The sequence below is a fragment of the Ornithorhynchus anatinus genome, chromosome X3 (genome assembly GCF_004115215.2).
Source record: "Ornithorhynchus anatinus isolate Pmale09 chromosome X3, mOrnAna1.pri.v4, whole genome shotgun sequence".
NCBI classification, from domain to species: Eukaryota; Metazoa; Chordata; class Mammalia; order Monotremata; family Ornithorhynchidae; genus Ornithorhynchus; species Ornithorhynchus anatinus.
Genome location: NC_041751.1, coordinates 5,505,585 through 5,528,365, shown reverse-complemented (window position 1 = coordinate 5,528,365; position 22,781 = coordinate 5,505,585). Strand labels below are relative to the sequence as shown.

The 22,781-nt window shown below is 43.2% G+C and overlaps 1 long non-coding RNA gene across 2 annotated transcripts in view; it reads right to left on the bottom strand.

Moving 5' to 3' along the window:
• Positions 1-22,781, bottom strand: part of LOC103164750 — a 177,697-nt gene that overhangs the window by 70,171 nt on the left and 84,745 nt on the right. For both annotated transcript variants that reach the window (XR_003755611.2, XR_484313.3), the window contains exon 2: positions 6,308-6,412. This is a non-coding gene — a long non-coding RNA (uncharacterized LOC103164750). The remainder of the gene's footprint in view (positions 1-6,307; positions 6,413-22,781) is intronic.

Genomic DNA, 22,781 nt, shown 5'->3' with positions numbered 1-22,781 from the left:
ACCCAGGAGCAGTTGCTTATGTGAATCTTTGGGTAAGAAACCAGGAGTTGTGTGAACTTTATTGTATTTTACCCTGCCGAGTGTTTAGTACAGTGCTCTGCACACATTAAGTGCTCACAAATATCACCGATTGCTTGAGATTCATTCATTCAATCGTGTTTATTGAACACCTACTGTGTGCAGAGCACTGTACTAAGCTCTTGGAAAGTACAGTTCGGCAACAGATAGAGACGATCCCTACCCGACAACGGGCCCACAGTCTAGATGGGGAAAGTGTAGCATTAAGGGACGCTCTTCGGCCACTGGAGGGATTTTCAATAGGAATCATTACTTGAGTGTTTCGTATAGGTGAGAGCAAAGAATGATCATACGAGAGGATGACTGTAAATGATACGTGCCCTGCGTTCCTTCTCCGTCTAGGACTCCATTCGCCAGTGAGATTATCCAGATCGTGAATCCCTAGCGATTTGGGCAGCATTCCTTTGATGTCGGTTCTAAATCTCTAGATTGAATTCCCAGCCTGGCTCCAATAAACTGCAAGTTTCTCTGCCTTCTGGGGTGAGAAAAGCCCCATCTGTTCCATCATATTTGACTACCTGATACAGAGAGATCATCGAGGTGCAGTCTAGCTTTCCTTGGAAGAAAAGCCAAGAAACTTACTTTAAAAAAAATCTCCCAAATCCCCACTCATTTGAGGCTCCCTATGAGGGAACCAGGGAGACTCTATTACTCCCACTATTTTTCAAACAGGAAAACTGAATGACAGATGGATGGATGTCCCATTCAGCCAAATACGGTTATGGTGCAGATCACTGGAAAAAGCTAGAAATCAACCTCAGCTTTTCCAACAATACTCTCTTACCACTCTGCTGTCCCGTTCACATGTTAGTCCAATTGATTAATAAGTAATTGTAAGTACACTGTGGGCAGGGAATGTGCCTGTTATATTGTACTATCCCAAGTGCTTAGTACAGTTCTCTGCACCTAGTAAGTGCTCAATAAATATGATTGACTGTGTTACTGCTGAATAGACGCTCTATAATTAAAAAAATAGCATAAAAATCAATCAGTGTAATTCACTGAGCACTTTCTGAGTGTGAATAATAATATAGTTGGTATTTGTTAAGCGCTTGCCATGTGCAGAGCACTGTTCTAAGCGCTGGGGTAGATACAGAAGGGAAGCAGCGTGGCTCAGAGGAAAGAGCCTGGGCTTCGGAGTCAGAGGTCATGAGTTCGACTCCCAGCTCTGCCACTTGTCAGCTGTGTGACTGTGGGCAAGTCGCTTCACTTATCTGGGCCTCAGTTCCCTCCTCTGTAAAATGGGGATTAACCGTGAGCCTCACGTGGGACGACCTGATGACCCTGTATCTCCCCCAGTGCTTAGAACAGTGCTCTGCACATAGTAAGCGCTTAACAAATACCAACATTATTATTATTATTATACAGGGTCATCGGGTTGTCCCACGTGAGGCTCACAGTTAATCCCCATTTTACAGGTGAGGTAACTGAGGCACAGAGAAGTCAAGTGACTCGCCCACAGTCACAGAGCTGACAAGCGGCAGAGCCGGGAGTCGAACCCATGACCTCTGACTCCGAAGCCCGGGCTCTTTCCACTGAGCCACGCTGCAGCCATGCTGCAACTCAGTGAGGCACTGTGCCAGTATGGGGGAGAGGACTTCATCAGCAAGATACATATATTTTCCTTCCTACCCTCAAGGAGGTCAAATCTAAAGGAGGAGGCAGACAAAAATGATTTACAAACAAATGGGTGGGAGGCTATAGCTGAAAGTAATTCAATGATATCTAAATGAATTAGAAGAATAAGTAAAAATAATGGCATTTGCTAAGCACCTACTGTGTGCCAAGCACTGTTCTAAGCGCTGACGTAGGCACGAGGTAAACAAGTTGCCCCACGTGGGAGTCACGGTCTCAATCCCCATTTTAGAGATGAGGTAACTAAAATACAGAGAAGTTAAGTGGCTTGCCCAAGGTCACACAGCAGACAAGGGGAGGAGGTGGGAATAGAACCCAGGTCCTCTGACTCCCAAGCCCGTGCTCCTTCCATTAAACCACACCGCTTGAAATGAAATATATGAATATAGAAATGAAAATACAAATATGCACAGATGTAGGTAGGCTTGTGTGTTGCTGGGGTGAGAAATAAAATACGGTATTTGTTAGACACTACGTGCCAAGCACTGTTCCAAGCGCCGGGGTAGATACAAGACGATCAGGCTGGACGCAGTTCCTGTGTCCCACGTGGGGCTTGCCGTCTTAATCCCCATTTAACAGATGAGGTAACTGAGGCACAGAGTTTTAATGGTATTTATTAAGCGTTTACCATGTGCCAGGCACTGAACTCAATGCTGGAGCTGATACTTTACTTCTCTGGGCCTCAGTTCCCTCATCTGTAAAATGGGGATGAAGACTGTGAGCCCCACGTGGGACAACCCGATGACTCTGCATCTACCCCAGCGCTTAGCACAGTGCTCGGCACATAGTAAGCGCTTAACAAATACCAACATTATTATTACCAACAAATCGGGCTGGACACAGTTCCCGTCCCACGCGGGGCTCACTGTCTCAATCCCCATTTCACAGATAAGGTAACTGAGGCTCAGAGAAGTAAAGCGGCTTGCCCAAGGTCACACAGCAGCCAAGCGGCGGAGCGGAATTAGAACCCATGACCTTCTGCCTCCCAGGCCCGGGCTCTATCCAATATGTCAGGCCGTTTCTGCGCTCCATGAGCCGAGGCATCGTTTTTGACTTTCTAAATTCTGAGCCGTACCCACTTATCGGCACCCCAATCACATCGCGTCTGACGGATGAGAGGAATCTAAAGCAGAGCAGAGATTCGAAATCCGAAAACATCACTCCGGCTCCCTTTGGCCTGGAGCAGATGGCTGGTGTTTCTCAGTTTCCTCCTCAGTAGAAAGTGGATGTGGCTACTTATCTCAACCAGACCCTGGCTACTTATCTCCCTTTTCTGAGCCGCTGTGTTAATTACCTTGTGTGTAAGGGGGCTCTAAACGTGTAAAAATGTGTTAATGATGGGCACAAGGAAGGACGCCGTCCATTTCGGGAGGGCTTCTCTTTCCTTTGCGAAACAAGAGGGCTTTCTCTCCCTCCCCATGCCCCAGCCTCCGTTTTCCCACACTTTTCAAGCTGCGAGTTTAATAATGTTGGTATTTGTTAAGCGCTCACTATGTGCAGAGCACTGCTCTAAGCGCTGGGGGAGATACGGGGTAATCGTGGTTGTCCCACGTGAGGCTCAGTCTTCATCCCCATTTTAATAATAATAATGACGTCGGTATTCGTTAAGCGCTTACTATGTGCACAGCGCTGTTCCAAGCACTGGGTTAGATAATCGTGGCTCTGCCACTTGCCTGTTGGGAGACCTTCAGCAATAATAATGATGATGATAACGTTGGTACCTGTTAAGCGCTCACTATGTGCCGAGCACTGTTCTAAGCGCTGGGGGAGATACAGGGTAATCAGGTTGGCCCACGTGAGACTCAGTCTTCATCCCCATTTTAATAATAATAATAATAATAGTGTTGGTATTTGTTAAGCGCTTACTATGTGCAGAGCACTGTTCCAAGCGCTGGGGTAGATACAGGGTCATCGGTTTGTCCCACGTGAGGCTCACAGTCTTAATCCCCATTTTACAGAGGAGGTAACTGAGGCCCAGAGAAGTGAAGTGACTTGCCCACATTCACACAGCTGACAAGTGGCCGAGCCGGGATTCGAACCCATGATCTCCGACTCCCGAGCCCGGGCTCTTTCCACTGAGCCACAATGCTTCTCTGGGCCTCAGTTCCCTCCTCTGTAAAATGGGGATTAAATAGAGAAGCAGCGCGGCCTATTGGCAAGACCCTGGGCCTGGGAGTCAGAGGGTGTGGGTTTGAATCCCGGCCCCGCCACCTGTCCGCTGTGTGACCTCGGGCAAATCACCTAACTTCTCTGTGCCTCAGGTACCTCATCTGTAGAATGGGGATTAAGACCGTGAGGCCTAGGAGGGGCAACCTGATCGCCTTCTATCTACCCGAGTGCTTAGATGAGCTTATTAAATACCATAATTATCATTATCACATTACTTCTGCCTCCCTTTATACACTGTGAGGCCTCATGTGGGACAGGGACTGAGTTGGGCCCGATTATAGCACTTAGTAGAGTATCTGACACATAGTACTTGCTTAACAAACACCACGGTTATGATTAATAGTTTCAGTTGCGAGAGTCGAGGCCGGGGAGGAGAGACGCCTCCGCCAGTGTCCTTGGGAAGGGAAGTTGTGGACCGCAGAAGGAGCCGGGGGAAGGAGTCTGGTGAAGAAAAGTCTCAGGATGAGTTTCAGGAAGAGTAGAACCAGAAGCAGCATGGCTTAGTGGAAAGAGCCCGGGCTTGGGAGTCAGAGGTCATGGTTCTAATCCCCGCTCCCCCGCCTATCGGCCGTGTGACCTTGGGCAAGTCTCTTAACCTCTCTGTGCCTCAGTTACCTCATCTGTAAAATGGGGATTAAGACGGTGAGGCTGATGTGGGACAACCTGATTACCTTGCATCTACCCCAGTGCTTAGCACATAGTAAGCGCTTAACAAATACCAACATTATTATTATTATTATTATTAGAACCAGGCCAAGTTGAGAGGAAGATGAGGGAGTCAAGTTGGGAGGTTTTGGAGATGGCCCACCGTCACTGCTTACACTCTTTAATCCCCTCTTGACAGTTCCCCAAATCCCCAGGGTCGAGTGGTTCATTCCCTTTCCCCAAGGACGTTCTAGTAGCCAAGTGCCTGATTCCCCACCCTGGACAGAGATGTGAAAAGGAGAGAGAAAAATCTGAAAAGTTTGGATTTGAGCTACAAAAAACATAGCTGCTACTCAGAGCCTTCTGCGGGCCCCAGACAAAACAGAGATGCAGTTCTTCCCTTCCCTTTCCTCACCCCAGAAAAATGTGTTCTCTTCCCTGCATAGCGCTCCTGGATATATGAAACTGGGTGAGGGAGGAAGAGAAGACGACATTTTCCTTGAAACCGAAATTTCAGGTGGGGAAATGAAAATTCGGCAAGGAAAATAAGAAGGTAACTCCCAGGCACCTGAGTCCATTCTACAGGACCAAGTGTGGGAGAAGTTCCAGAATCGGGGGTGGCTGATTTCCAAGTCCTCCCCATTTTGCTGTTACTGTAGCTGCTGTTCCTGTTGCTAATGTACCCCCAGATCCTTGGGGCACTGTCCGCCATAGAAGTTCTGCCAGAAGACCAACATACCATTAGCACATTTAAGAAAACCAACACCAAAAGGCCTCAATATAACCGCTGGTGCAAGGACTTTTTATTTAACGTTTACGCAACAATGTCGTCCAAGCACACTCAATACCTTGACGCAACAATGTCGTCCAAGCGCACTCAGTACGTCTGCCCAGAAAAGTGGATCGCGGAGCTAAGAATCTCGAGGGCTGTGACGGTCCAGCCGCAGACCTGCATAAAACAGCCTCTCTCTGAAAATACGCTCGGGGTTACCAATCTGCGGAAAGAGTAGCGTGAATAACGCTGACCACTAGCAAAGACGAACTGCCCATTTTCCCACTCCTTAAAAAACTTTCACAGCTAAAGATTCTTTTCAACACGTGATGTCAATTGAGTCCATTTAATTCCTGCCCTAGAAACCTACTCCCCGGAGTCCATAGTTGCATTAAAGGGTTGAGCATCTGATATTGATTCAGAAGTGTGGAGTGAGAGAGAGAGAGAGAGAGAAGGAGAGAACGGTTACCTTGCCCTGAATGTTGTCTGTCATGAAAGAGATTTGTGGCCCGGAGACCATTCTAATTCTCAGCCATTCCTAGTGTCCTCCTTTACGCTCGGCAAATATGGTTCTTCACACTCGAAAATCCAACCTGAGGTGATATTTGTCAAGCTCCCCGGACTAGGCACGTCTTCTGTGTCGTTATACGTAAATTGTACTCTGCGTTGCACATTTGCCCTTAGCAGCTGACGGTCTGAGCTCCAGTCTAACCTTCAAAATCAGCGAGATTCCTTCCAGTCAATTATGAATGTAAAATAGTTCCTTTGGTCATTTTTCTTTTTCTTTCCAGAGCCATTTTCACATTAAGGGAATGCATGCGATTGTTTAAATGAGGAAGCGGTTTTATCATTCAAAAAGTAATTCTTCATAGGGGCACATTTAGGTGATAAAAATCAATGACAAGGATAGTAAATTGCCTGGGAGGGTTCAAAACAGATTCAAGATAAAGGGGAGAGAGATTAAGTCAAGACAGCATCGAATGCTTTTGCCAAACACTTCAACCTCACCTTATTTGACGTTGATCTAATAGTCAGCCATTTAATTTCCAGGGTGCAGTGCCAATCTTTTGTCACCTCCGTGGCCCCGTATCAAACTTTCAGGAAACAAAACCCCTGAAAGCAGACAATCAATAATGAGATCAGTAGATTTTATCCTAAGAGAAACAGGGCTCGCCTGCTTTGTTTGTGGAAGTTGTTGCTCTGAATGCTGGAGCCCAGGGCGCTTGTCAGTAAGTGACTGTGATGTGCATTGCATGATTGAATGAGGGGAGATAAAGTCACAAGAAAATGTGGCGCTGGAAAGCAAAACATATAAACTAAAAGGTGAAGATACACCCCGCCTTGTGTGGCCACCGGTTCCTATTAGAACCACCTAATTGCTTCCCAAACTCAACGTTTGTCTTATTCAACATTTAGATAGCTGATGAGTGGCTACTTGCCAACCGAAGTAGCATTGCTAATATGTGGATTTTACAGATGCTATGAGACGCGTGAGGATGCAAAATACTGAAAATAGCAATACTCTACTCCACACCAGTACTTTCCGGGCCAGGTCGGCCTTTTTCTGCATGCTGGGCTAATGAGATTACTAATAGCTGATTCAATTCTTTCTCCATTTGCAAATCATTTAGAGAGAATCTGCCAAAGATCAGAGACCATTAGCAGTTATGTGTTTAAGCCTCATTTGAAATAAGGTATACTTGGAAACAGACTGAGGAGAAATTCAAAAGGAAACGGGCCCCTCTTAATAGTAGAAATTGCAACTCTTCATCCAGTTTAACCCCAAACTTCACAAGTACGGACCAAGTTGAGGATTGAAAATGTGATTAATCCAAACAGTGAATTTCTGTAATTCTGTCCCATCCCTCCTGAAGCTGCTGGAAAGCCCTCCCATTTCACTTTCATACCATACAAAAGTGGGACTTCCATGGAATGGACTCCACTCAAGGCACATCTGTGTTATTTCAAACCAGTTTTATCTTTGCCGTAGAAGAGTCGATTGCTTAGAAATTCAGATTTCATTTTTCAAGTCAACTCCTTTAATTATACACCGAGTAACTCATCTATAGGGACTAAAACGTTTATGTAGCTTACTAAAATAAACCAAGAGGATTTTTATTTTTCCTTTCCCACAAGCCTCGATTTTTCAACTATAAATTATGTGGTCCCAAATCTTAATTATAAAATATAATTCCAAAATGCCTTCCTTCTTCAGAGTTCCCTTGGTTTCCACGCAGTAGAGCCTCTGAAGAAAAGATCAGCTTCAGTCAGAGGCCAGGACTATATTCAGGACTGTCTATTTTGACCGGCAATGGAGAAAGAGGTGAAAACAGAACTGCCAAGACCCGGTCCCCAAATTCGTCATTTTCCACGAGGAGTCAATAAAGCGTCATTGGCCGCAAAAAAGATGAAATAGCAGTCTTTGAAGATAGATGTTAGAAACCAGTCAATATATACTCCAGAGATGGTAGAGGGGAAGGAGAGAGATGGATTACCAGTGTTTACAGGAAAGGGAGGAATTAGAGCGAGTTTGGGCTTAACCTCCTCGCCTAAATGTCCTTCCCCTGACCGGTCCTGGTGGAGACATTGCTGTGCAAAGGCAAACCGGACGGTTTAAGTCCAGATCTTTCTAAACTGCCCCTTTTCCAGGAGCCAGTTGTTACTCTAAGCTGAGTGATGAATTCAAGTAGAATGCGTGCCCTGGGCAATGACCTTGATGGCCTCTTTGTACATTACAATTCCAAAGGAAATCACAAAAGAAGATAGGCTTACTGTCCTTAATGAGATTCCTCACCAAAAACACTAATCTGGGTTCAAACTAAAAGAATGCTGCTAAGGATATCACAGCTCATACTGAGAACAAGAAAAGTGCACTGCTAAGATCAATTGTGGATATTAGGAGGTAGTCTTTAATAGTTTTTCCCGTGAATATCTATCAAAATGGAAGTTCGAGGCAAAGCCTCTTAGATGAGGAGCTGCTAAAATAGAATAAAACATACCCAGTGTTACTTTTTTCATATTGGAGCAGGTACAAATCAACCAATATTAGCAGAAGTTTAACATCACTTTAAAAGAAAGAGATTGACCTACTGAGAAAGTACATGAGTAAATGTGTAGCAATACACTGATTATTTCTGTTTCCCCTCAGGCAAATACCTCTCTCTTAAGCATGTGCACTGGAACATTTTGTTTTATTACCTTGTGAGATAAGTGGGGGGAAAAGCCTTCAGTACCTGGGGAATTAAAATATTCAGCTTTGTCATATCAGTGTCTGTTCTCAATTTCATGCGGGGCACATAATTATAACAGTGTTTAAATTGAGCCCAGAAGAAAGATGGGTTCAAGTGCAAATTAATTTCAGATTATCACAACAAAGGCAATCAAATCTCAACAAGCTTGCCAGCAAAATACTCTGCAAAGGTCCCCAAGTCCCTTCCCACCCCCAATTTACAACAAAGACCTTTCAGCTCAAATTAAGCTAATGATCTAATAGAGCACTTCTGCCTACCTTTTTCCCTTTTTTTTTTTCTGGTTTTATTATTTACTCAGTTGAATGTATCATCCTTGTGAAAGAGATAAAAAAAGGAAGAAAAGGTGGCACAGAAAGGTCAGTGCTTAGTATCAGTAAAGTGACAAAATAAACAGTCAGCGGGCTTGACAAGTTCTGCACAACATCAAATTGTCTTATTCTGGGGAAACTATCAGAGTGAATTGACAGGCTGAAGGAACCTTGAATTTATCTGAACTTCTCATACAAGCAGAATCCCAAACCAAATAGCATGGCTCGCCTCCTTCACCTATCTATCAGCCCAGCTTTTATATAAATCCAACATCTTACTCTATCCTATGGGAACCTGCTGGGGAATGAAGGGAATCAAGAGCTGAAAAAATTCAAGTCAAGCCTCATTACCTCCTCATTACCTTTGCAAAAGTGGAGTGAGAGAAATTTTTATCTAGGGAACAGAAGCTTGGGAATCTCATTGAGAGTTCTGTCTGGTTATTGCACAGCCAACCATGGCGCTCTGCCTCTGTGGGATTCAGGTTTTCTTCCCATTTCTCCATAGTAATGATCCACTCATTAAGGTTTTTAAGGTAAATTACCATCACTTATCATTATGCCAGTCACTAAGCAGCATTAAACGAGGAATGTCAGTCGGCCGTTGCTTTTCTTCCTCCCTTGTTATCGGATGGAGGGAAAGAAAACGCGGATCACATTCTGCCCTATAATTCTATATTAATTGCATCTTCCCAGTTTTATTTGGTCGTGCCCTGGAGGCAAACACATTAGATACAAATACAAATGTGTATTTGAGAAATATCACATCAGTCATTCCCAGAAAGCCATCTATTTTATTCCTTCCTTTTTTCCCCTCCTCAAGCAGCTCATTTTCATGTTCATCTGAGGTGACGTGTTAACTACACGAGCAGGGCACTGTTGAATTATTCCAGTGGTGTTGTCTGGGTGTTTTTTGGTTTTTGGTTTTCCTCTCTCAATGTCAATAGCTTCTTGCTGAAATATGTTCCTTCCGCTGTGGAGTTGCCTTTCAGAACAGTAGGCATTTATGGGACTTTGCCCGAGCGTAAAATAGGTGGGAATTTAGGGGCCTGAAACCCTTTTCCTTCCTGTAGATACAACACTACTGCTTTCAGCTGGATTTGCATGTCCGCGAGTGGCAGGAGCACACCCCGAGATCTGTCACAGAGGTGGACAGGCGGATTCCAAGATGGATTCCTTTGAGGATCAAATAACATAAACAAACCCATGAATATAACAGTATATTTTCCCTGACACTATATGTGATTCACTAGTAGCAGTTTCTCACCCCCACAAAAAGCACTGAATCATAATGCCTTGTTTGTGAAATTCCAAAAAAAACAGTTAGTCGGGTTCAGGCAAATGGAAGGTTCCCAATTCAACTGTAAATCCCTTGAGGGCAAAGACTGATTCTACTTCTAGTATAGTGCCCATTACAGTATTCCACATAGTAGGTGCTCAATAAACAACAAATCATTTGACGACGATTATGGGTTGAAGCCACCCAGGAGCAATTACCATGCATTACCCAAAATGATGTCCATAAGACTGGAGAAAATGGATGTTCACTAGCAGCCTCCACCTGGAAACCCCCCAAGCCTCCAAAGGGTTTCATCAAGAGCCCATAAGAAAGACTGCAAGTTCACTGTGGACAAGGGATGTGTCTGTTATATTGTACTCTCACAAGTACTTAGTTCAGTGTTCTGCAAACAGTCAGCACTCAAAAAATAAGACTGATTATTTCTGAATTCGGTTGCCTAGGGACTATGCTGGCCAGAAGATATTTAAAGAGATTGTAAACAACAAAAAGGTCACTTTTGTTTGGGGCAAATAAAGTGTGGCAACAACAGTCCAACAATCTTAATACCAAGTTATGGTAAGGCCGGTTATGTTGTTGTTTGTGTTTCGTTGTTTTTTTAATGATCTCTGCTAAGCACTTGCGATGTGCCAGGCATCATTCTAAGCACTGGGGTAGATACAAGCAAATCGGGTTGGACGCAGTCCATGTCCCATATGGGGCTCACGGTCTTAATCCCCATTTTACAGATGAGGTAACTGAGACGCAGAGAAGTGAAGTAACTTTCCCAAGGCCACACAGCAGATAAGTGGCAGAACAGGGATTAGAACCCAGGTCCTTCTGACTCCCAGGCCCATGCTCTATCCACTGGGTCATGCTGCTTTTCCCCCACATCAGAAACCTGTGAAAAGTAGATGGGATAGTCATATCTTCATTCCATTTTGCCACTTGTTCAAGTGATTAAAGGGAAAGGCATGGCCAGTGATAGGATACAATTAATCTAAAAATGTTCTTTAGTGGAGAATATAATGAGAGGAGGGCCACAGTTTGTTTTTTTAAAAACCAGAGTATATTCCTTATGGGTGGGTGAAATCTGTACCCATTGGTAGCCATTTTTCTTTCTCACTATTTTTGCCAAAAACACTTCAGAAAAGAGATGGCTGCAGAAGATTGAACCTGGAGAGTACAGTGACCATAAACTATTGTAAGGTATTATCCCATTCCTATCCTCATCCATGTTCAAATATCCTGACTGGAAACAGAGGTAGCTGGAGCTTTATGCTGGACCCAAGAGAGATTAGTCCCTGGCTCTGGACCAGTTGCTATTGTCGTGTACCCCACTGCCCTGAGTCAGGAATGTTCCTAGAAGGCAAAGCTACTTTAAGACAAGGGGAATTGGTGAGCAAGAGAAAACCCTTAATGTAGGCCAGGGTGGTAGGAAGAGGGTAGCGAGGTGTGGGGAAGGAGAAGGACTTTTTTCCAACCCTAGATCAAGCAGAAATGACCTACAGCCCCAACTCTGACCATAGGAATTGCTCATTTGGGGGAAAATCCCAACTCAACTGGGATACATGATCACTTCAGAGTTGTGTCTGTCTTTATGTTGAGATGAATGCTACCTTCTCCTAGATTACAAAGGAATTGTGAGGCTAAATGGAACTGAAAACTATCCATTTGACTACTGGAATCAAATCAGGCCCAGGTAGAATCTCTCTCAGCCAATGATAAAGTGAAAAACTGGCTACACCCTTAAATACATTCTCAATCAATATGAAAACTGCAGACAGCAGAGGAAGCAGCCATGTTATCAGACAGATGCAGACTGTCTGCTGAGTGAACAGGAAATCTTGTCCCCTTTTACTCACCTGGCAAGGCACCTTTTTTGTTTGTTATCTGAATGAACAATTATTCAAAAATACCCATGTCTCATTTTGGCTATTCATCTCTCTTCTGTGGTATAAAAGCTCTGAGCTATTTTCATGGAAAGATACAATATAAATCTAGTTCCTTATCTTATGTAACTCTAGGTAATATTAAAAATCCTATAAAGTATCAAAGTCTTACTTTTGATTTTGTAAGAAATATACCTTATATTTGGGGAAGAAATGTTCGCAACGTTGCCACAGATTGTTTTTACGCCATTCATCTCTCTCGGGTTTCCACAAACAGATTATTGGTAACCAGTTTTTAGCTTTTATCAACCATGTCTTCCCTTGCCTTTCCACCACACTTCAGTTCTAGTCCTCAATTGGTTGTGCACGCCTTCTTGTATCATCCAAATCAACGTCAGGACTACTTTCTCGTAAGCTTCCCCCCATCAACCGCACCAAGCATGCTCTTGAGAAGAACCCCGAGGACCTGGCAATAGCGATACCATAGCTTCCTAAGGGAACGCCTAACTCTGCAACACTGAGACTCTGTCTTCCCTTGCACCATCCTATCGGACAGATGGCGGAAAGTTCCGCCTGGCTGTTGTGTTTATTTTGTAACATGGGGAACCCATGGAATAGGGACACTGAGTGAATTTGTTCAGGTGACTAGCCCTCGAAGAAAGGAAGGCATAACCTGGAGAGATGAAACCCAGAAATAATAAATAATCCTCACTTCATCCACTAATTTTAACTTGCCCTCTCTCCTCCAAAGTAAAAAGCAGTGAAATCGACTTGAGTTAAGTCAATTCAGTTAAGTCTCTGCCTGCCCTCTGGTGGAGGTGCCAATGAGTAATAAAAGGCCATAAGGAAGACAACACTCCAGCGCTTAGAACAGTGCTTGGCACATAGTAAGCGCTTAACAGAGACCATCATTATTAATAAGCAAAGGGCAAAATAAAGATGGTAATGACGACGACAGTGATAAAAACATAAAATCACAAGTGTGGTGCTTTCCAATCAGCGCTCTCATATGCTTTACATCCCCGTGATGTAAAAGGGGAAAGGTATTATTTCCATTTTTACAAATAATAGTAATGTCGGTATTTGTTCAGTGCTTACTATGTTCAGAGCACTGTTCTAAGCGCTGGGTAGATACAGGGTAATCAGGTTGTCCCACGTGGGGCTCCCAGTCTTCATCCCCATTTTACAGATGAGGGAACTGAGGCCCAGAGAAGTTAAGTGACTTGCCCACAGTCACACAGCTGACAAGTGGCAGAGCGGGGATTCGAACTCGTGACCTCCGACTCCCAAGCCCGGGCTCTTTCCACTGAGCCACGCTGCTTCCCCTGCAAATGAGATAAATAGGCTCAGAGAGGGAAAGTAACTTACTCAAGGTCACACAGCTAGTGAGTAGCTGAACCACTATTATGTTTCGAGTTTTATGCCTTCCAGTTTTGAGCTCCTCCTAATAGATCATGCTGTTAAAAACCAGTTCGGAATATTTAAGTAATCAATTTATTGGGAGACAATAACAGAAGCAATAGGGAAGCAGCATGGCCTGGAGGAAAGAGCCTGGGCCTGGGAGTCAGAGGACTGGGTTCTAATCCCATCTCTACCATTCGCCTGCTGGATAACCTTGGGCAAGTCACAAACTTCTCTGTGCCTCGGTAATCTCATCTGTAAAATGAGGACTAAATCCTCCCTCTGAAAGACCGTGAGCCCCATGTGGGACAGGGACTACGTCCAACCAGATTATTTTCTATCTACCCCGCATTTAGTTCAGTGTCTGGCACAAAGTAAGCACTTCACAACTACCCTAAAAAAGGAAGACAACCCAATCCCCACTCTCGAGGTGTTGACAATCTAATGGGAGTCAATCTAAGGAAGTATAAGATAAGTAGAGGCAGCTTCAGCAATAAAGCCTATCTCATTTTCCTCATTCCTCATTAAGCATTGCTTTTCTGCAGGATTATTAGGTGATAGAGGTGATATCCTCACCAGACAAGAGATATAAAATTTTCAATCAATCAATGTTATTTATGAAGCGCTTACTGTGAGCATGCCACTGTACCAAACACTTGGGAGAGTACTGTACAGTATAGAGGCAGCATGAACTAAAGGACAGATCATGGGCCTGGGAGTCAGAAGGGTTCTAATCCCAGCTCCACTAATTATCTGCTCTGTGACCTTGGGCAAGTCACTTAGCTGCTCTGTACCTCAGTTAGATCATCTGTAAAATGGGGATGAAGACTGGGCGTCCCATGTGGGACGTGGACCTTGTCCAATCTGATTACCTTGTTTCTACTCCAGAGCTTAATATAGTGGCTGGCACGTCTTGTCTTATGCCGTCGAGTCGTTTCCGACCCATAGCGTCACCACGGACACATCTCTACCACAATGCCCCGCTCTCCACCTGCAATCGTTCCGGGAGTGGATCCACAGTGTTTTCTTGGTAAAAATACGGCAGGGGTTTACGGCTAACGCCTTCTGTGCAGTACACTCAAGTCTATGCCCTCGACTCTCTCCCGTGCTGCTGCTGCCCAGAACCGGTGAGTTTTGATTTGTAGCAGACGGCCTTTGACTCGCTAGTCACTGCCCAAGCTAGGAAAGGAAAGGATAGGCCTCTGCTTGACAGTCCCTCCCGTAGCCGAGACTGGTAGAATACTGGAAACTCTCCAGGTGCGACCCTGAGAGGGGACCTGGTACATAGTAAGCACTTAAATGCCATTAAAAAACAACAACAACAACAAAAAACCACCTAGAGTTGGTAGCCATATTCTCTACAGCACTTACGTACATATCCATAATTTATTTACATGGTCTGTCTCCTCCTCTAGACTGTAAGTTCGTTGTGTGCGGAGAAATGTGTCTACCAACTCTGTTTCGTGATGTTGTACTCTCCCAAGCGCTTACTACTGTGTTCTGCACGCACTATAAGCACTCAATAAATATGACTGATTGCCCCAACACATAATCAGCCTGACAGTGGGTTGATCAACCTAGTCTCCTCTCCTTCTGTCACCTTCATATCTCCCTGTATCTTCTGAATCAATGAAGCACTTTAGATATGATTTTAGGGATGGGTAAACACTCTTCTGAAGGCCAAATAAAATTGATCACAAGTTATAAATTACAGCCTATAAGAAGAAACTTAATAATTTAGTGTTTCTTAACCTGAACCATGGAGATGAAGATAATTTAACAGTGATCTTCCAGGATGTAAATAGATACCATGCAAGTGCAGTAATTGTTTATCTCCCTTCGGCATATGCGATTTTTTATTTCTATGTTGTTTGCCTTTCCTTTTTCAGTTACGAATGACAATAGCTTGACCCCGGATCTTTCAGAAGCCTTTCACTGCCCTCACAGATGTATATTTTAAAAAATTTCATCCTGTTACAAGATTTATAGTGTTCTCCAAGTCAGTCACTCACTTAAGGACACCACAAACACAAGTATTATTTGTTGTTAAGTCATTAAATATGAACCTGCATTTATATCTTTCAAGTAGCAACCCCAGTCTGTAGAAATCAAGTGGCGATCAAGAATGATCATGAAAGAATAAGCATTGAGATAGAATCTGAATTACTTTTGAAACTCAAAACCTGTGTGGATACTACCACCACTGTCAGCCACAGCTCAAACAAGCGCTTCATTGATAAGGCTAATTATTTGTGCTACACATGAGAACACATACAGAATTTTACATCTATAGTTATTAATCAGGATTATTCTAGTCCACAAGGGAAACAGTATATTTTGACTTTGTAGTTTTTATCTAATTATTTCTATTAGATTTTCGGTAAGACATACGATTATGTCTTGCGGTCATTCTGATTAATCGTTCCCATAATTTAAAGATTAATGAAAAGCGTCCGCCGAATACGCACACGGTTATTACCCTGTATTTTGCTGTTTTAGCTTTCTTCCTTTCATATCAAAAATATTGGCTGATTTCTTTTTGAAATTAATTTCCTAGCATTTGGCTTACAAAGAGTTTGTAAATTCTTGGGGTATATAACTGAGAAAATCTTCATTCACCCAGATTCATCTTTTTCAAACAACCTTCTCAGTTACCCTTCGAATCAAGCCAGCTCCCAAGCCCCACCACCTGTAAAGCCTAGGGGAAACAGAGACCTTGACTACACAATATATTCATGTTTAGGGCACAGCAGGATTTTTTTTTTTTTTTCTGTTTGAAAAGATACTGAAGGGAAGACAAGTTGAGATAAGGGTAAATATTTGGAGCCCAAGAATTAAATACAATGCTGTTAAATGTTTAAAGAGCAATAACTCGGAAAATGATGTGTAGTATCCAAACTAAAATGACTTCATTTGGCTTTGCGTAGCTGTAAATTGATCTTTTATAGTGGTTTCCCCACAATTTATTTGCAGTTAGGAAGTGACAGACATTTTTCTGGTAGGAGAAAAGGATCACCCTGGGATTCGGCTATGCAGATGTCTCAACTGTAAAGTACTAAATTGTTAATACAATCATTTAAAAATTCAAGTATACTCTTGATAATGAGATGTTCTCTAAACGTTTTGCAAAAGGAAGAATTGTAACTAATTTCAGCATGCCAATATTATGATGAAACTGACTCATCTGTAGCAAATTCTTCCTCAGAGAGGACAATACTGGGATTGTCTCTTTCTTGTGGAGCCCGAAGATAAGCGTAGTCTTATTTTCGTGCTTAGTTTACAACCAACTGAAGAGACTGTAATATACAAGGGTCCCCTCCAGGTATCTACAGAATTTTAATATTATTAAATCACTTCAGCACATTTCTTTCCTGCCTTCTTTCCAAAGGGCCCGAGGCTCAATCAACTTTTAATATGAACTTTCCCAGCCTTGCAGTTGTTTTCAAAGAGCTATTTAGAGAGAATGGAGAGGGATTCTGCTTTCCTCCCTGAGTTTCGGAGAGCACCTTGTTCCCCTGGAAGCTCAGGAGAAGACGGTTGCTCACTGTCACGTCCAGAGGGTCGATGGGGTGGCTCTTTGTCACCCAGACTGACTCCAGGCTTTGTCCCAGAGCAGTGCAAGGATATCATTAGCCAAAGCCTCCCATTTGGGTTGCCCTCTTGGGCTTAGCCCAAGACAGACACCCTGATTGTCCTGAACTAATTCTGTGACTGTAGCATTTTTTTTTTTGGCAGAGGTCGGTTTGTCTAAAGCACCGTTTGCCAGAGGGGGAGAAGAAACAGCCCAAGCCCTGCTTTCTCTCTCCTCTCATCATCAATGAACAATACAATGGAAACTACACTTTGATCAGATCCTCCATTTGAAATAAACAGGCTCAAAATGAAAGTTTCAGTCCGAGGTGACTTTCAATGCAGGTCTTCCTTTCAAAGAGTTAAATGAGGAGTGTTTCAACTCCCAAGTCCCTATTCATTTTTAAATAGAAAGCAAAAATGTAAAAGCTTGCAAATCTCCTGGTAATCAGTACTCCTGGAACCTGCATCTGGATGACAGATTTAGAGCACCATGAGAGTTGTAGAAAGAAGAAGAGCAGGCAAGCAGCAGTTGGGGGCAGGGAGAGATAAGCAGCTCTTCCCTCAGCAGAAGTGAGAGAAAACACCAGGCAATTTGAGATGGTAATGGTAACAAGAGGTAAAAATGCTCTCTATAAATGTCCCTTATCACTGAATCGCCACAGTGGAAGAAGTTTATGTAAAGCCTCGTCCAACGGTGCCTAGAGAGAGCTCTTTGGAAATTCTTGATGGGCAAATTCTTTCAAGAGCTCCTGTTTTAAAAGATCCCATTGTGCACACGGGCTCCGGTATTAGCACCTGGCTGAGACGAGACCCAAATCATCCAGTCGCAGTAATGACAGCTGACTCGGAAGTAGGTAGAGAAGAACAATCTGTACTTCTTCCCAGTTAAGAGAGACCTTTTTCTAAAATAGACTTCTTCACAACAGTGAGCAGAGAGAGATTGCTCCATTCATCCTTTTACTAAATATGAAACTGGAATAATAACGAATGACATTTTATTTCCAACAAAGGGAAGAATTGCAAAGCCCGAGGGAGAATTCGGAAGCCAAGGTCCGTCAATCCTCATCATTCTCAGTTCTGAAACTCTTGAGGTCCAAGCTGGAGCAATTAGCGTTACTAACTTTGTTGAAAGCTGTCTAACGTGGTACTCAACATTGTCAATTTGCGACAAACAGTTTAATATTGCATCCTTATCCCAAAGCTCTTCATATCGGAGTTTTACTGGGTGTGTTGTTTTTTTTTTTTTTAAAGTAGGCAGCTCTTAAAATTTGAATATATTCTGCTAAGGATTTAACAGAAGCAAAGGATGATAATAATGCAGAAGCATAAATTTTGATTGTTGAAAGATGATAATCCGAGATTAATTTTATGTGACAGGAGAACCATTATTAAAGTATCCATCACTTTAGAGGAAATTTGATAGCTCACGCTTAGCCCTTACCTAGTGCATATTACAGTAGATTTCTTTTGATTGCAGTGGAATGCTTGATAAGTGTGAAGTCAGCCTCTGATGTTAATGGGTATGAATTTTAGGAATTTCTTGGGACCGTCTAGGTTGAGCGAGTTAATAAAGTCCTCTTTGTTTACCGGGCTGCGTTATCTTTCTAATGGTGGTGTTAGTAGCCCAGAAATAAATTTCACAGAATACAGAGTGAATGACAGCCACAGATTCCTATCTTGACAATCAGTGTCTGTCCTTACTTTCCCACCATTAGGTGATGGACGAGATGGACCATGGGTATCGTCCTCATACTTAGCCAGTAACTGACCAGTTGTAGGAGGAAGGATAGGATCAGGCAAAAAAAAGACTTACGAATGCCATCATGGGAGCTCAAGAGGGGGCTGTGTTATTGTCCCCAGGATGCTTTCTATGACTCTTCCGATGCCTCTCCTGACAAAGACCTGTCACACAGTACTCTAGACTGTAAGCTCGTCGCGGGCAGGGAATGTATCTGTTTATTGCTATTGTTATATTATACTCTCCCAAGGGCCCAGTACAGTGCTCGGCACAAAGTAAGTGCTCACTAGATATGACTGACTGATATGGTGTTACCCAAACTAGGTTGCAGGATCTCTGGAATCTTAAGGTAAATATAATCACAATTTTGCCCCCCCCCCCAAAGAAAAATGGTAATATTGGACCCAGTTCAAATCCAAATATATTACTTCACCAGTCTCTAGGGAACTGGGTTCCTGCAAAACTCTTCTATAATGAAATATTGCATTGTACTATTTACTGGGCCTTGTTTGCACACAAACTGTATCCAAACAGGTTTGCGCTGTCAGACAAATGCTCTCTAATTTCCTAACAGATGCACACTGAAAACATGGGTTACAGAAGAACTGAGTTCAATGGTATCTGTGTTTCTAAGCTTCTCTTTAGAGCAGTGTACTTTCATAGCATGCCACAATATGAAAAGATCCCATAGTTATATGTCTACTGTCCCTGGCATTTACCTATTCCTCAAAGGACAATTACTGTTGAACTACAGTGTAAATAGGTGAGTCCTTTAAAATATCTTCCGAATAAAGTACCAAGATTAAGGAATCAGAAATTCTCAAACAGCTCTTGGATTGATTTCTTGAGGATATAAGTTTTGCAGAAGTGACTTTCTACCAAGAGTACTTTTTAAGACACATGCTTTTATTAATGAGCAATATAAATATGCAGTCCTATTAATCCCATATGAAGCTCCCAGGCCGAATGAAACATCAAAAAAAAAAAATCCATCATACAGCAATGAATTCCCAAAAGTCTCTTAGAATCTTTCACTCCCTCCCTGATTTTCTGATTCAAGATATAACCAGAAGGAATGTGGCCTAGTAAATACAGTCAAGGCCTGGGAGTCAGAAGGGCCTGGGCTCTAACTTCCGCTCTGCCACTTGTCTGCTCTGTGACCCCGATCAAGTCATTTCCCTCTGCTGTATCTCAGTTATCTCATCTGTAAAATGGGGTGAAAACTGTGAGCCCCATTTGAGACACAGACTGGGTTCAACCAGATTAGCTTGTATATAGTCCAGTACTTAGTACAGAACTCAGCACAGAGTAAATGTTTAAAAAACACCATAAAATAAAATAAGAACCAGAAAATTCCTGGATCGCACTTTACCATGCATGTGCAACAGTGGGGCTTCCAGATCCCTACAGCTAAGGAGTACGAGCTGTTGAGTCGCAGAACGGAGTTGGGGCTAATTTCAAGTCCCTGGGACCACAATGCTGGTTGTGTTCTGGGATGCAGACATTTCTAGAGGGATCCAGATCAGCATCTTGCTCCATCCCTCCACCAACGGTGCTACTGGGATCGAGTTCCGAAAATCCATATTCAATCAAAACCTGATCGGGATCAGAAGTTATCAGAGCCGGAGAATGGCTAAAAGACCAGGGTGGATGGGTAGTCAATCAATCATTCGTATTTACCGAGGGCTTATCGGGTGCAGAGCGCTGCACCAAGTGCTTGGAAGACTACAAAACAACTGAGTCGGTAGACACATTTCCTGCCCACGAGGCGCTTCCAGTCTAGAGAGGGAGAAATGTGACTTCAACCAGCTCCCTGCAGTCGAACTAAGCACGGTGGTCTGGGCTCAGCATTAGAGTGAAACGGAAACAAACCCACATTCTCTGACCACAAGGAACTTAGATGCTGAAGCAGGAACCCCTTGAAACATCCATAAACAACCCCAGCTTGTAAATTCCTGAGAATTCACTGGGGTCAGTCTCCCTCTGTCCTTAGGTTCCAGGACTAAATTAGGGATTTTCAAGAGTATCTGCTAAGTGCTTACCAATGGAGCCATTAGTTTCACGCCCCCCCCCCCCCCGCCTCCCAACCCCCCCCCTTTTAGACCGGACAGAGGTGACAGCTAGATCTAGTCAAAAGAGACCAGTTGTGAATTTGTCCCTGGCTTCAGTGACAGTATTCCATAGAGATTTTCTTCCCTTTTGTATTTGAATATTGAAAAGGGAAAGTTCCATCAATTAATCAATATCAAAATCAAGAGCTTTGGTGACACAATATAATAGTCTTTGGTTTGTTTTTATGGTATTTAAGTCTTTGCTATATAGTAACAATAATGACGATGGTATTTGTTAAGTGCTATGGGCCAAGCACCGTTCTAAGCACTGAGGAAGATACAAGATAATCAGGTTGGACGTAGTCACTGTCCCACATGGGGCTTGCAGTCTTAATCCCCATTTTACAGATGTGGAAACTGAGGCCCAGAGAAGTTAAGTGACTTGCCCAAGGTCACACAGCAGACAAGTGGCAGAATCAGGATTAGAACCCAAATCCTTCCGACTTCCAGGCCCGTGCTCTGCCCACTAGGCCACTCTACTATATGCCAGACAGTGTTCTAAGGGTTGGAGTAAATACAAAATAATCAGGATGGACACAAGCCATGTCCCACATGGGGCTCAATTTTTCCCTTCCCACAACAAGCTTACAGTCTGTAATCTAGTTTCAACAGCGTTTGCTCCTCAAGAACCAAGGGAGTTGTCCTGAATGGTTCCATTGGCTCTTAAGACGGTAGAACTAAAGCTTCTTTTCTACTTATTAACGGATCGAGTTAATTCATGGGAACTTTTATCAATTAGGCTGCAGATACTTTTAAAGTCGATCAATATTTATTCATTGTTTATTTGATTTAATGGTATTTGAGCCAGACACTGTACTAAGTGCTCGGGTAGGCATAATCTACTCAGGTTGGACACAGTCCACGTCCCTCATGGGGCTCACAGTCCCAACTCCATTTTACAGATGAGTAAACTCAAGTGACTTATCCAAGGTCAAGAAACAACAAATGGTGGAGCGGGGAGTAGGATCTATATCCCCTGACTTTTTGCACGAGTCTGAAGCTTTAGCTTGCAGATCCAAAATTTACTGAATAAGGTGAACTTGCGGACTACTTGTATCTTATTGAAACTACTGCTCATGGAAAAACGGGCATATTTTTATTTGTCCAGTGAATAAATTTACACCTGCAAATGATCACTACTGATGTTCTGCTATATTTTCATGCCACTTTTTTGTGCTTACACACTGAAACCAGTTTACTAAAGGAGCCCAATTGTATGAGGTGTTCAAAAGTACAATGGAGAACACCGAGAACAATGTATTTTGGCTACTGATGGCTACCCAGTAATCTGCCTTTAAAACAAAAAGGAAGTTCACCATGATCACGTTGGTTTCTTTTCCGAATCTTAGAGGTTTCAAAAGAGCAGTGGAACTATTTCCCACTGAAAGGATCAGGTAGACTAGCTTCTACTTATCAGATAGAGAATTTTCCAATACCCCCTCTCAGTTATCATAATTACTTTTTCACTTTCTTCTTTCCTGACCCTTGCTCCCGCCCTAGAGTAAACCTGCTCCCTATGAACTACCGCAGAGAGATTGCCATCCATTTAGCTATCGACTACCACCTCTTCACTTCACACTTTACCCAAACTGGTTCCTTCAGATTATCTGAGTGTAAGATGCCTGATACTGTCAGCAAAAGGAGCCTCGCCTGACAGAAATAGCAGCCTACTTAACCCCCAAGAATCAGAGCCTCTCTAGTGTTTCCGTTTGACCACATTTCATTGTCAGAGAATTTTGCAAAACTGAAGTTCTGCACCTCATCTTACGGCATTTGTTTTCATTCTGTCTTTGTCCTCAGAATGTTGAATCGGTTATAGTTTGAAATAATCAAATAGTATTCATCGAACACTCTCTTTACAGAGCACTGTACGAAACCCAGAATATAATCTAGTTGGTAGATCACTGCCCTCAGAGAGTTTATAATCTAGTGGGA